At 45.9% G+C, this 13,063-nt stretch overlaps 1 pseudogene; it reads left to right on the forward strand.

Moving 5' to 3' along the window:
* The first annotated feature begins 10,788 nt into the window (after positions 1 to 10,788).
* Positions 10,789 to 12,575, forward strand: LOC115643641 (annotated as a pseudogene).
* The last annotated feature ends 488 nt before the right edge of the window (positions 12,576 to 13,063 follow it).

The raw sequence follows: 13,063 nt of genomic DNA on the forward strand, positions 1-13,063 counted from the left end.
GGACCAATCAGAGGACAGGATACTTTCAAATCCTGAGGGAGGGAAGTTTTGTGTGTGCTGTTAGTTTTTTGGTTGTTGTTCGCTCTGAGGGCTCAGAGGGACCAGACGTGCAACCAGGTTTCTCTCCAATCTCCCTGATACAGGTTCTTATAGAGACAAAATAGTAAGTACTAGGTAGATAAGGCGAGTTAGGCTTATGCTTGTTTTCTTTATTTGCAAATGTGTATTTGGTTGGAAGGAGTTAAAATGTGTATTTGGCTGAAAGGAGTTCAAATTGGTATTTTGCTGAAAAGATTTTAATTTGTACTTGAATACTCAGGCTGGGAGGGTGTTCCCAGTGTCTATAGCTGAAAGACCCTGTACCTATTCCATTTTTTTAAAGTTTACAAAAATAATTTTTACTGTTTTTCTCTCTTTAATTAAAAGCTTTTCTTGTTTAAGAACCTGATTGTTTTTGTTTTTTTTATTCTGGTGAGACCCCAGGGAACTGGGTCTGGATCCACCAGGAAATTGGTGGGGAGAAAGGAGGGAAGGGGGAGAGAAAGGTTAATTTTCTCTCTGCGTTAGGATTACTTTCTCTCTCAGGGAGAATCTGGGAGGGGGAGGGAGAAGGAGGGGGGAAGGTAAATTTTCCTCTCTGTTTTAAGATTCAAGGCATTTGAATCACAGTGATCTTCCAGGGTAACCCAGGGAGGGGAAGTCTGGGAGAGGCAACGGTGAGGGAAAGGGTTTATTTTCCTTGCGTTAAGCTCCAGAAGGACTGGGTCTTGGGGGTCCCCGGGCCAGGTTTTGGGGGGACCAGAGTGTACCAGGCATTGGAATTCCTGGCTGGTGGCAGCGCTACAGGTTCTAAGCTGGTAATTAAGTTTAGAGGAATTCATGCTGGTACCCCATCCTTTGGACCCTAAGGTTCAGAGTGGGGAATTATACCATGACAGATGGGATCTGAGTTACTACAGAGAATTCTTTCCTGGGTGCTGACTCGTGAGTCTTGCCCATATGCTCAGGGTTTAACTGATCGCCATATTTGGGGTCGGGAAGGAATTTTCCTCCAGGGTAGATTGGCAGAGACCCTGGAGATTTTTCACCTTTCTCTGCAGCATGGGGCATGGGTCACTAGCTGGAGGATTCTCTGCAGCTTGATGTCTTCAAACCACAATTTGAGGACTTCAGTAACTCAGACATAGGTTAGGGGTTTGTTACAGGAGTGTGTGGGTGAGATTATATGGTCTGCGTTGTGCAGGAGGTCAGACTAGATGATCATAATGGTCCCTTCTGACCTTAAAGTCTATGAATCTATGAGTCTAAGTGTTCCACATTGAGGTGTTAATATAGGAGGTTGTGATGCTGCACCATATTCATCATAGTGGTATAACTATGACATAATTATGAAGCATCTGGTACAGTATATGTCTTGTGAGGTGTCATTTGAAAAGTTATGATTTGCTGAATATGATTATCCTATATGTGTGCATGTATTATTTTTGTACCTGAAGTTATATATATTAGGACCAGACTATGTGACACTGAACTCCATTTTGGTAACTGTATTTTTCCATAAATTGGGATGGGAACTTGTCTTGAAACAAAGGGTTCCTGCTGTATTGAAAAATTATATATGGCAGGGAGTGACATCCTCTCTTGCTGTCAATCCCCACACGTAAAAACTCCTGGAAACATCTGAAGAACAAAGACTAAACTGGGGGAAGTGTTGGTCCCAGGATAAAGGGATTTCAGCCTGTGTAGGAAAACTTTGTGAACTGCTTGCATCATCAATCAGGGTGACAAACTGACAATTTATATCCTATCTATCTATCTATCTATCTATCTATCTATCTATCTATCTATCTATCTATCTATCTATCTATCTATCTAATTAGGCTCAGTCTGCAGCTCTGTCTATTTGCTAGGTAATCTGCTTTGATCGGTTTGCTATCACTTATAATCACTTAAAATATCTTTATGTAATTAATAAACTTGGTCTATGTTTTTTCATAAACAGTTTGTTTGGAATGATGTGTTTGGAAAAATTGCAGTGCTGTAAACAAAGTCTGTTGCATATCTCTCCCACATTGAGGGGAGAACGACCTATATTAATGAGTTTGCATTTTAGAGATCACGGTGCAGTGCAAGATGGTGTAATTCTGGCTTTATACTCCAGGAAAGGTGCAAGTCCGGGGAGCTGGGAAATTAGCTCTTCTCTCCTGTTTGTCCTTATGTGGCATAAGAAAAGCACTCAGGTAAATCAGTTGGTGTGCAGCGTCACTTGCTGTTGTGTTGGGTGATAACAGGGCCTGGAGAGGCTGGCTGTGTCACCAGCAGAGCAGTGTGAAAGAAGCCAGCCCAGCTGAATGGTTAGGAGCTCAGCGGTTCCAGTGGCTCCCAGACTGCACCCAGGGTTGACGACCGATCACAGTAGCACAACAAGTCATATGAAATGCAAAGCTTGCTATTCAGAGTGAGATTTGCACTTCATACTGTGGTGGAGTTTTAAGTGAGATTTATGTGAGGTGGCTTGAGCTCTGTCGAATAGGTTTCCACTTTGTTATTATCTCTTTGCTTATTTTGGAAAATGTAAGAAGGGACAGAAAAGCAGGAAAATGAGTGAGAGTGAAACTGTTGTGAAATTGGAGCTGTGCAGATTGCAGGCAGAAGAAAAAGAAGATGAACATAAAAGAGTTTTGGAGTTAAAAGAATTCCAGGTAAAAGATAGGGAAGCTCAGAAGCAAGCAGAAGGAGCTGCACACCAGAGAATTTTGGAACTCAAACAGGCAGAAATTGAGTAAAAGAAACTAGCCATGTAACTGCCAGGCAAAGAAATGGAGGGGAAGGAAAGAGAGAGAAAGCATCTGGGTCAGCAACAGCAGTTTTAGTTTGAGTATGTGGGAATGGGCTCAGGGCTAGGGGCCGGGGTTTATAGTGTAGGGTGGCTCTTTTGTCGGGGTAGCGGGAACCCTGTCTCCCACTGCCATGAACCTGCAGCTCCTAGGAGGAGGGGCCAGGGGCTCCATGCACTGTCCATGCCCACAGACCCTACCCCCGCAGCCCCTATTGGTTGCAGTTCCCTTATGCACAGGAGCTGCAGGGACACATGTAGATGGGTAGATAGCCTGCCAGCCCTATCCACCCTGAACTCCACTACCAGCACAGCAATGCCTTCCCCGCCAGCTCCAGCACCAGTGGGGTTCCCTGTCCATGTGTCACAGCCTGCGCCCCCCAGCACCAGCAGTGGTCCCATGCCATCTCCCCCAGCATCTCCAGTACCCCTGGATGACCCCCTCCCCAGGCACTCACAGACCTCCACCTAAGTTTTAGGTAGGGGTACATATTAAAAGTCATGAGTTTTTGTTTATTGTGCAAGAGCTGTCCATAACTAACCATAACTAAAACTAACCATGACTAAAATATAGCCTTACTGATGGCTCATAAACAAAGATAATGGACCCTGGAGGAGTTGAGCCTTCCTGTGAACCTTTCAGCCAGCCTATCAGTAATGGATGCTATGACTCAGCATGGGTAGCATGATAACGCATCCCTTATGATTTGGCCTCCTGCAATTTGCCGTTGGCCGTGATGGTGGTTAAATCCGGTGGACACTAAACCAAGCAGCTGAGTTTCCCTAATGGCCAAGTGGCCCCTAAGGGAATGTGCAGACATGGTTCATAAAGACACCTGCCTCCCTGTCTGAACAGATACTGCCTGCTGCCTGTGCTACCTCTCTGATGACGCTTTGTCCTTTAGGGTGAAGACCTCTGGTGTCAGTGGCTCCCCTTCTAGCAGGAATTGGGTACGTTGGAAGGTTTCAGTATCTTTAAATGAAAAGTGAAGGGGAAAGACTGCAAGCTCTTTCCATTTGCAGATGTTCTGTAGTGAGACAGAAAAATAAGCTGGGCTGTCGGGGTGACTCAGTGTTAGGGCTGGAGAGCAGGCAGTGCTGGGTAGCTTGGGAATCCCACCGCTTCATCTGGCCATTGTCCTCGGTGGGTAGTTCAAGCTACACAGAAATCTGAGATTCAAAATGAACTTGGAGTGTAAAAACCCAAAGCCCCTGAGTCAGCGGCACAGCAGCCAGCAAACAGAGCTGTAATCAGGGGAGTTTCAGTGGGAGTTTACAGCGGGAGTTCGTGGGGGAGACTTAGAGACCTAGGCAGAGGAACTGACAGGCTAGTGAAGGGAGTGAGTTGTGGTCTGCCCGTGTTCTGGTGCCTGTTGGGAGTCTGTTTTGGGTTGTGTTTCTTGGACTAACAGGTTTTAGGTGGGAAGGCTATGACTGATACAGAGGCAGCAGTGAAAGACACAATGAGGATGACTGGATGTGGAAGCTGCGGCATGTACATGATCCTGGAGGCGGTACCTGAAAAGAGTTTCGTCTGCATGAAGTGCCGCCTGATAGAACTGATGGAAGAGAAGATCCAAGGACTGGAGAGAGAGGTGGAAACTCTGGTTGAGTTTAGAAGGGGGTTCGAGCAGATGATGGAGCAAAGACGTGAAGAGGCTGAAGGGATAAGCTCAGACTTGCAGGTGGAAGCAGGACCAAAGAATTCTGAGGGGAGACTGCTGGTGAGGAAAGTGGACGGTGGAAGCATGTGACTAAGCGAACCAGGCAGAGGAAAAGATGGGCCAGTGAAGGAGAAATAGATCTCAGGAACAGGTTTGCAGAGTTGGAAAATGAAGAAGTTGCACAGAAGGTGGTCGCTGAAGATGAGATGAGATACAAGAACGAATGGGTATAAACTGGGCACTAGGAAGTTTAGACTTGAAATTAGATGAAGGTTTCTAACCATTAGAGGAGTGAAATTCTGGAACAGCCTTCCAAGGGGAGTAGTGGGGGCAAAAGACATATCTGGCTTTAAGATTAAGCTTGATAAGTTTATGGAAGGGATGGTTTGATGGGAGAGCCTAATTTTGGCAATTGATCTTTGATTATCGCCAGATAAGTATGCCCAGTGGTTGGTGATGGGATGTTGGATGGGATGGGATCTGAGTTACTGCAGAGAATTCTTTTCTGAGTGCTGGCTGGTGAGTCTTGACCACATGCTCAGGGTTTAGCTGATCGCCATATTTGGGGTCAGGAGGGAATTTTCCTCCAGGGCAGATTGGCAGAGGCCCTGGAGGTTTTTTGCCTTCCCTTGCAGCATGGGGCATGGATCACTTGCTGGTGGATTCTCTGCAGCTTGATGTCTTCAAACCACAATTTGAAGACTTCAGTAACTCTGGCATAGGTTAGGGGTTTGTTATAGAAGTGGATGGGTAGGGTTCTGTGGCCTGCTTTGTGCAGGGAGTCGGACTAGATGATCACATTGGTGCCTTCTGACCCTAGAATCTATGAATCTATGAGAGGGCAAGGAAAAAGAGAAGAGCTGTTAGTCCTACAGGAGGAGGGGAAGAGTCAATGGAGACAACACCAAATATGGGCCCCAGGAGGATACGGGATGGGTTGCGGAGGATTGCAAGGGTGAATAGGAATCAAGAGGACTTGCAGCCAGTGGTAGCAGGGTATAGACTGGAGAATCACACTGTCACCAGGAAAAAGCAGATCTACGTGACTGGGGACTCCTTACTGAGAAGAATAGATAGGCCTGTAACTAGAGCTGATCCGGAGAACAGAAGGGTGTGCTGTCTGCCGGGTGCTAAGACACGGGCTGTGGACCTGAGGCTGAAAAGGATCCTAACAGGAGCGGGAAAGAATCCGTTGATTCTATTTCATGTGAGAACGAATGATATGGCTAGATTTTCGCTGGAATGTATCAAGGGAGACTATGCCAGACTGAGGAAGACGCTTAAGGAAATCAAGGCTTAGGTGATCTTCAGTGGGATTTTGCCTGTTCCTAGAGAAGGACAACAATGATGTGACAAGATTATGGCGATCAACAGATGGCTCAGGCAGTGGTGCTATAAGGAGAGCTTTGGGATGTACGGCCACTGGGAAGCATTCATGGACAGAGGATTGTTCTCTTGGGATGGACTTCACCTGAGTAAGGAGGGAAATAGACTTCTAGGATGGAGGCTGGCACAACTGATTAAGAGAGCTTTAAACTAGGCATTTGGGGGAGACGGTTGGGAGATGTCCAGGTAATCTCCACACCAGAATTTAACATTGAGAGGGAAGAAAACAAAGTAAGAGAGGATACAACCATGGGCAGAAGAATGGGCATAAGGAGGAAGGGTATGGGAAGATACCAGTCTAACAGGTGATGGTGGTGGTAGAATGTCTCTGCTTAACTGGGTAAAGAATGTCAGTGAAGCCAAATGGCAAAAATTAAGATGCCTGTACACTAATGCGAGGAGCCTAGGTAACAAAATGGAGGAGCTAGAGCTACTGGTGCAGGAAGTGAAACCGGATATTATAGGGATAACAGAAACACAGTGGAATAGTACTCATGATTGGAGTTCAGGTATTGAAGGCTATGTGCTGTTTAGGAAAGACAGAAATAAAGGCAAAGGTGGTGGAGTAGCATTGTATATCAACGATGAGGTTAACTGTAAAGAAATAAGAAGTGATGGAATGGATAGAACAGAGTCTGTCTGGGCAAAAATCACATTGGGAAAGAAAGCTACTAGATCCTCTCCTGAGATAGTGCTTGTGGTGTGCTACAGACCACCGGGATCTGATTTGGATATGGATAGAGACCTCTTTAATGTTTTTAATGAAGTAAACACTAATGGGGGCTGTGTGATCATGGGAGACTTTAACTTGTATAATGGAGTAGATGAGATTCTGTGGGTGGGTGAGATTCTGTGGCCTGCATTGTGTAGGAGGTCAGACTAGATGATCATACTGGTCTCTTCTGACCTTAAAGTCTATGAGTCTATGAAGATTTCTCAAGGGGTCCCATTTCTACTGGTGCCGTGTGCTTTGGGCCCGATCCTGCCAGGGGCTGAGTGCGAGGAGACCGCACAGAATAACAGTGATTAGTTCCCCAGTTGCCTCAGGTTTATTTGCTGCTTGAAATTTATTCACAAACACATTTTCAAAGGTTTTATTCTCCAGATTAATTGTGAAGGCAGGAATTCAGAGCTTATTGCTCTGTGATGAAAGATCTGATGAGGCATATTTCTATTTCCTGACTGGCTGAGGGCTCCAGAATCTCTGTCCTGTAGATGTCCCTTAGCGTTCCCAGGGCTTCCGGCATCTCTGAGTCTCTGAGTGCCACATGTCAGGCCGTGGGTTGGCATCCTCTGATGCTCCCACCCTCATATTGGCGCCTGGGCTACAGCACACTGCAATTTGACTGTGCCTGCCCTGCAGGTCCGAGTGGGTTCAGCACCTGTGGTTCTTTCCTTTGAGAGGCTGTGAGCAGTGGTGAGATGAGTGACCAGCCAGCCTTCTGGAACCAAAATGGTGTGTAATGTGAACTGTAGGAATAAAGCATAACATGGGAGAATAAGAGGGTTTTCAAGAAACAGTCTGTTTGAGTCAGACTCCCAAACCCTACCACTCTAATAGGGAACCAGGCAGGCCGAGGGCCTTCAGACTTTCCCAGCGGTGTCTGTGCCTGTCAGTCTGAAAAGTTTCTCAGCAACAGTTGCTCCACCTCTCTATAGACTCCCAGAACTAAGAAAAAAAGCTGGATAACGTGGCTAGAGCATGGAAATAGGCTCTTCCTAGCCTGTAGCTCCGCTTTTGCCTCTCAACCTCCATGAAGTGCTCACTGAGAGATAGTTCTTCTTCAGGTGCTGCTTCCCTTCCTTCATGATTTCCAGCAGTCTATTTTTAAATTAAGAAGAGCCATAGTGGTTTCACCCAATGTAGCCATAAGACAAACATCCCAGTAGTTAACCCAATATAGCTATAAGCAAACATCCCAAGAACTCGGTTTAACCTACACATTCATTATGGCATGTCAGCTCCATATCTCTCACAATACTAATTTTGATTGCCACGTATTTTAGGAATACAGGACAGAGACACTCAGAGAGAGAGAAAGAGAGAGAGAGAGAGAGCGCGACAGACTATTTTTATGCGTGAAATGACGTTCAATTTCCATGTATACTCCATGCATTTGACTTTGAAATCCACTTCCTGCAAACCCTTATTGTGCTTGAATAACAGCTGCTGGGGGTACTATCTACCAGAGAGTGGGAGCTCAGGGAATAAAAAATAATTATACTGACCTCAATGCCTGTTACCACTCCAGATACAGGCTGCAGCTTGACAGAACAGAACCTGAGTAGAACCAGTCAGCTATTAACCCAGGGACAGGGGAGCTACAATACTCCACATACTATTTGCAATGGGTTTGTGCTATTAACTCTTTGTTCAGTGGAACAACTGTATAATGCCGTCACCTGGTAACTGACCAGTAGCTGTTTCAAACACTCACACTCAGGGTCAAGAACACAGTCCCTCTACTATACCTGTGCAGGACTTTCCAAAGAGTCATGAGACAACAGAACCACTGTTCTGTGTTTCAGCAGAGAAGAGCTCAGGTGCAGGAAAGGGGAGTGTAAGGGTACATCTACACTACGGGATTATTCCGATTTTACATAAACCGGTTTTATAAAACAGATTGTATAAAGTCGAGTGTACATGGCCACACTAAGTACATTAATTCGAAGGTGTGCGTCCATGGTCCGAGGCTAGCGTCTATTTCCGGAGCATTGCACTGCAGGTAGCTATTCCATAGCTATCCCATAGTTTCTGCAGTCTCCCCTGCCCCTTAAAATTCTGGGTTGAGAGCCCAGTGGCTGATGGGGCAAAAATCATTGTCGCGCGTGGTTCTGGGCAAATGCCGTCAGTCATTCCTTCCTCTGGGAAAGCAACAGCAGACAATCATTCTGCGCCCTTTTTCCCTGGATTGCCCTGGCAGATGCCATAGCACGGCAATCATGGAGCCTGTTCAGCTTTTTTTTTTTTACAGTCACCGTATGTGTACTGGATGCCGCTGACAGAGGCGATATTCCAGCGCGACACAGCAGCATTCATTTGCTTTTGCATGATAGCAGAGATGGTTAGCAGTCATTCTGTACTGTCTGCTGCCGGTGTAAATGGGCAATGAAATGAGGTTATCTGTCTTTCTGTGCTGTCTACTGCTATCATGGGTGCCCCTGGCTGAGATTGGCCGGGGGGTGCAAAGGCAAAGCTGGGAATGACTCCCTGAGTCAATTCCTTCTTTATGGTTTCTAAAAATAGAGTCAGTCTTGCCTAGAATATGGGGCAAGTGTGCTAGAGAACCAGTGTATCACAGAGCACAGCTGCTCCATGCCAGATCCCACAGAAATGATGAGCTACATACCATTCACCGGGGGTGCCCCTGCAACAACCCCATCTGTTGCTTCTCTCCTCCCCCAACCTTCCTGGGCTACCATGGCAGTGTCCCCCCATTTGTGTCATGAAGTTGTAAAGAATGCAGGAATAAGAAACAATGACTTGTTAGTGAGATAAAATGAGGGGGAGGCAGCCTCCTGGTCCTATGACAGTCCAGGCAGGACATTAAGCGGTGCGAGGGAGAGGAGCCCAGCATCCCGCTGATATGATAGACCAGGCAGTACAGAATCTTTTCTTTACACAGGAAAGGAAGGGGACTGATGGAGCTCAGCCCCCAGTTGCTATGATCAAAACAGTTATCAGCCATTCTGTATCATCTACTGGGAATAACCAGAAATCATTCTTGTTTTTACCCAGGCGCCCCCAGCCAACCTCACCTGAGGCAAGCCAAGAGCACTCACAGGCTGATAGTAACAACAGATATCATTCACATTGTACCATCTGCCACCAGGGGGGGAAGAGGAGCAGATACTGCTCTTCACTGCTGCAGCATCGCGTCTACCACCAGCATTCAGTAGACATAGGGTGACATTGAAAAAAGTCAAGAAACGATTTCTTTCCCTTTTCTTTCACATGGTGAGGGGAGGGAGTAAAATTGATGAGCTGTACCCTGAACCACGGTGAATAATGTGTTTGAACCTACAGGCACTGGGAACTCAGCCAAGAATGCAAATAGTTTTCGGAGACTGCTGTGGACTGTGGGATAGCTGGAGTCCTCAGTACCCCCTCCCTCCCTCCATGAGCGTCCATTTGATTCTTTGGCTTTCCGTTACGCTTGTCACGCAGCACTGTGTAGCCTGGAGATTTTTTTCAAACGCTTTGGCATTTCGTCTTCTGTAACAGAGCTTTGATAGAACAGATTTGTCTCCCCATACAGCGATCAGATCCAGTATCTCCCGTACGGTCCATGCTGGAGCTCTTTTTGGATTTGGGACTGCATCGCCACCCTTGCTGATCAGAGCTCAACGCTGGGCAAACAGAAAATGTAATTCAAAAGTTTGCGGGGCATTTCCTGTATACCTGGCCACTGCATCCGAGTTCAGATTGCTGTCCAGAGCGGTCACAGTGGTGCACTGTGAGATACCGCCCGGAGGCCAATACCGTCTATTTGCGGCCACACTAACCCTAATCCGATATGGTAATACCGATTTTAGCGCTACTCCTCTCATTTGGGAAGAGTACAGAAACCGATTTAAAGAGCCCTTTATATTGATATTAAGGGCCTCATAGTGCGGATGGGTGCGCCGTTAAATCGGTTTAATGCTGCTAAATTCGGTTTCAATGCATAGTGTAGACCAAGCCTAAGAGTGTTTATATGTAATTTACGCCCATCACTGCTTACACAAGAATGGTAAAGTAAAGTGCACACTCAACTGGATATTAGTGCAAACCTAGTGTTTTCACTATTCACCCATATGTGACACTAACTCCACACCTTCCCAGGTGAAGTAACTGTCTGTGTTAGCTTGTAACATGCCAAATATCTACAGACCATTCCATGAGAAGAGGATGAAGTGAGGATGAAGAGAAGGCTGTAGGATGATTGAACTCTGGATTCAGTCAACATTGGCAAGGCAAAGCACTTCAGTTCCTCTTGGATGGATTTTTGATGATCAGAGCATATCACTGGGAAAATTTGGTAAGGGAAAGTTAACAGAGCCCAGTTCTGACTGAATTTATACTTGTAAATCTGGAGCATTGCCATTCAAGTCAATGATATTAAATTAAGAACTTCTGCCTAAGAAGAATGTATATCACATACTGCAAAGAGGCAGTGGCTTAATTTGGACTCTCAGGAGTGGAGGAGATATATATATATATATAATATGGCAATGAAACACATTTATAAATAGCTTCAGTGCAGGACAGATAAATACAGTGACAGTTTAACCCATGCATTTGCAATGTATTTACATCAATGGTGCCAAGAGTTTAGCAGGATTCAAAGAGGGACTGGATGTTTATATAGATAAACAGAAAATCCAATTAAAGTAGTGAAGATTGTTTCAAAAACCCTCTGATGGGCTCTAAACATTCCTGATTTGCACCGCAAAATTTGTCTAATTAGTGGATGCAGGTTATTTGAAAGCTGCCTATTGCAGGGTGTCTTCCATTTCCTCTGAAGCATCTGGAACTGGCCACTGGATACTAGGTTAAATAGACTATGGGTCTGATCCACTCTGGCAATGTCCATCTGCCTATGTATTGTGTAAATCCAAGACTATGTTTTTGCTGATCTTCCTTGAGCTCCTGGGAGTCTCTAGACTTGCACTGAGAGCAGAAAGATGTCTCGCTAAATGTCATCCAATCTCCTGTCCTTTTTCTTTTTAGGAAGGAAAGTTCAGAACTCCTCGGACCTGCCCAGTACATTATGTCAGCTGTCAATAACACCAAATACAACTCTGCAATGTTCTTTCTCACCGGGTTCCCAGGTGAGGAAGACGTCCATCTCTGGATTTCTATCCCCTTCTGCTTAATGTATGTTATTTCGATAGTAGGAAATTCAGTCATTCTGTTCATTATAAAAACAGATCCAACCCTCCATGAGCCCATGTACATTTTTCTTTCCATGTTGGCCACCACAGACCTTGCCTTATCGATATCCACCATGCCAACGACACTGGGTATATTCTTTTTTAACTCTAGGGAGATCAGCTTTGATGCCTGTTTTGCCCAGCTGTTCTTCATCCACTTGCTCGAATGCATTGAATCCTCTGTGCTCTTGTTGATGGCCTTTGACCGCTTCATTGCGATCCGTAACCCACTGAGATATGCCTCCATCTTAACTCTGCCGAGAATAGGCAAGATGGGACTGGTGTGTGTGCTAAGAGGGGTGGCTGTAATTCTCCCGCTCCCTTTTCTTCTTCAACGGTTCCAATATTGTCGATCCAATATCCTCTCCCATTGTTACTGCATAAACCAGGACGTCATGAAGATGGCTTGTTCGGATATAAGAGTAAATAGTATCTATGGCTTGTCGGTTGCACTCTTGACGGTGGGGTTGGACTCGCTGCTCATCTTCCTTTCTTATGTGATGATCCTTAAAACAGTGCTGAGCATCACGACCCAAGTGGAATGTCTTAGGGCCCTGAACACCTGCATCTCCCACCTCTGTGCTGTTCTGCTCTTCTACATGCCAATGTTCGGCCTTTCCATGGTACACAGATTCGGGGAGGACTCTTCTCACTTGCTTCAGATTCCCCTGGGCTACGTCTACCTGCTCATCCCACCTCTGATGAACCCAATTGTGTATAGTGTGAAAAGCAAACACCTTCGTGAGAGGATAATCAGGGTGTTCATCAAGTGAAGAGTCAGTTCATCATCCAGCTCCAAAACTGATGACACAGGATGCGAAAAATATGGGCCACCTATTCCATCCTGGACCCTTAAACCTGAGACAACATGAGATACTGATCCGTGCTATGTAGAGACAGGTTCAGAGAGGGTCTAAGACCTGGAACAATGGGAGAGGGGCTGGTGAGGGAGGAGAGTGCAATGGGAGAAGGAAGCCAAGGCAGGCAGCAGCGTTTTAAAAGTGACTTTGTTCACGGAGAGCCAGGGAACTAGTGGGATCTTGGCCCATAAAGAGCCACATCACTGGCTGCTCCATCCTCATAATTCCTCTGAATACAGTCAATAAAGAGAAGGGATGTGGATGTTGTTTCCCATTACACTTGGCCTGTCACTGTCCTGTCTCTGGTTAAACATCCACAGGCCATAAAAAAGGCTGCAGAGCTGTTCTGCAGTCACACCCCTGGCCCTTCCCGAGGACTCTGGGTGCTGTGTGATCTATGA

Source organism: Gopherus evgoodei, unplaced genomic scaffold (genome assembly GCF_007399415.2).
Source record: "Gopherus evgoodei ecotype Sinaloan lineage unplaced genomic scaffold, rGopEvg1_v1.p scaffold_65_arrow_ctg1, whole genome shotgun sequence".
Taxonomy (NCBI): Eukaryota; Metazoa; Chordata; order Testudines; family Testudinidae; genus Gopherus; species Gopherus evgoodei.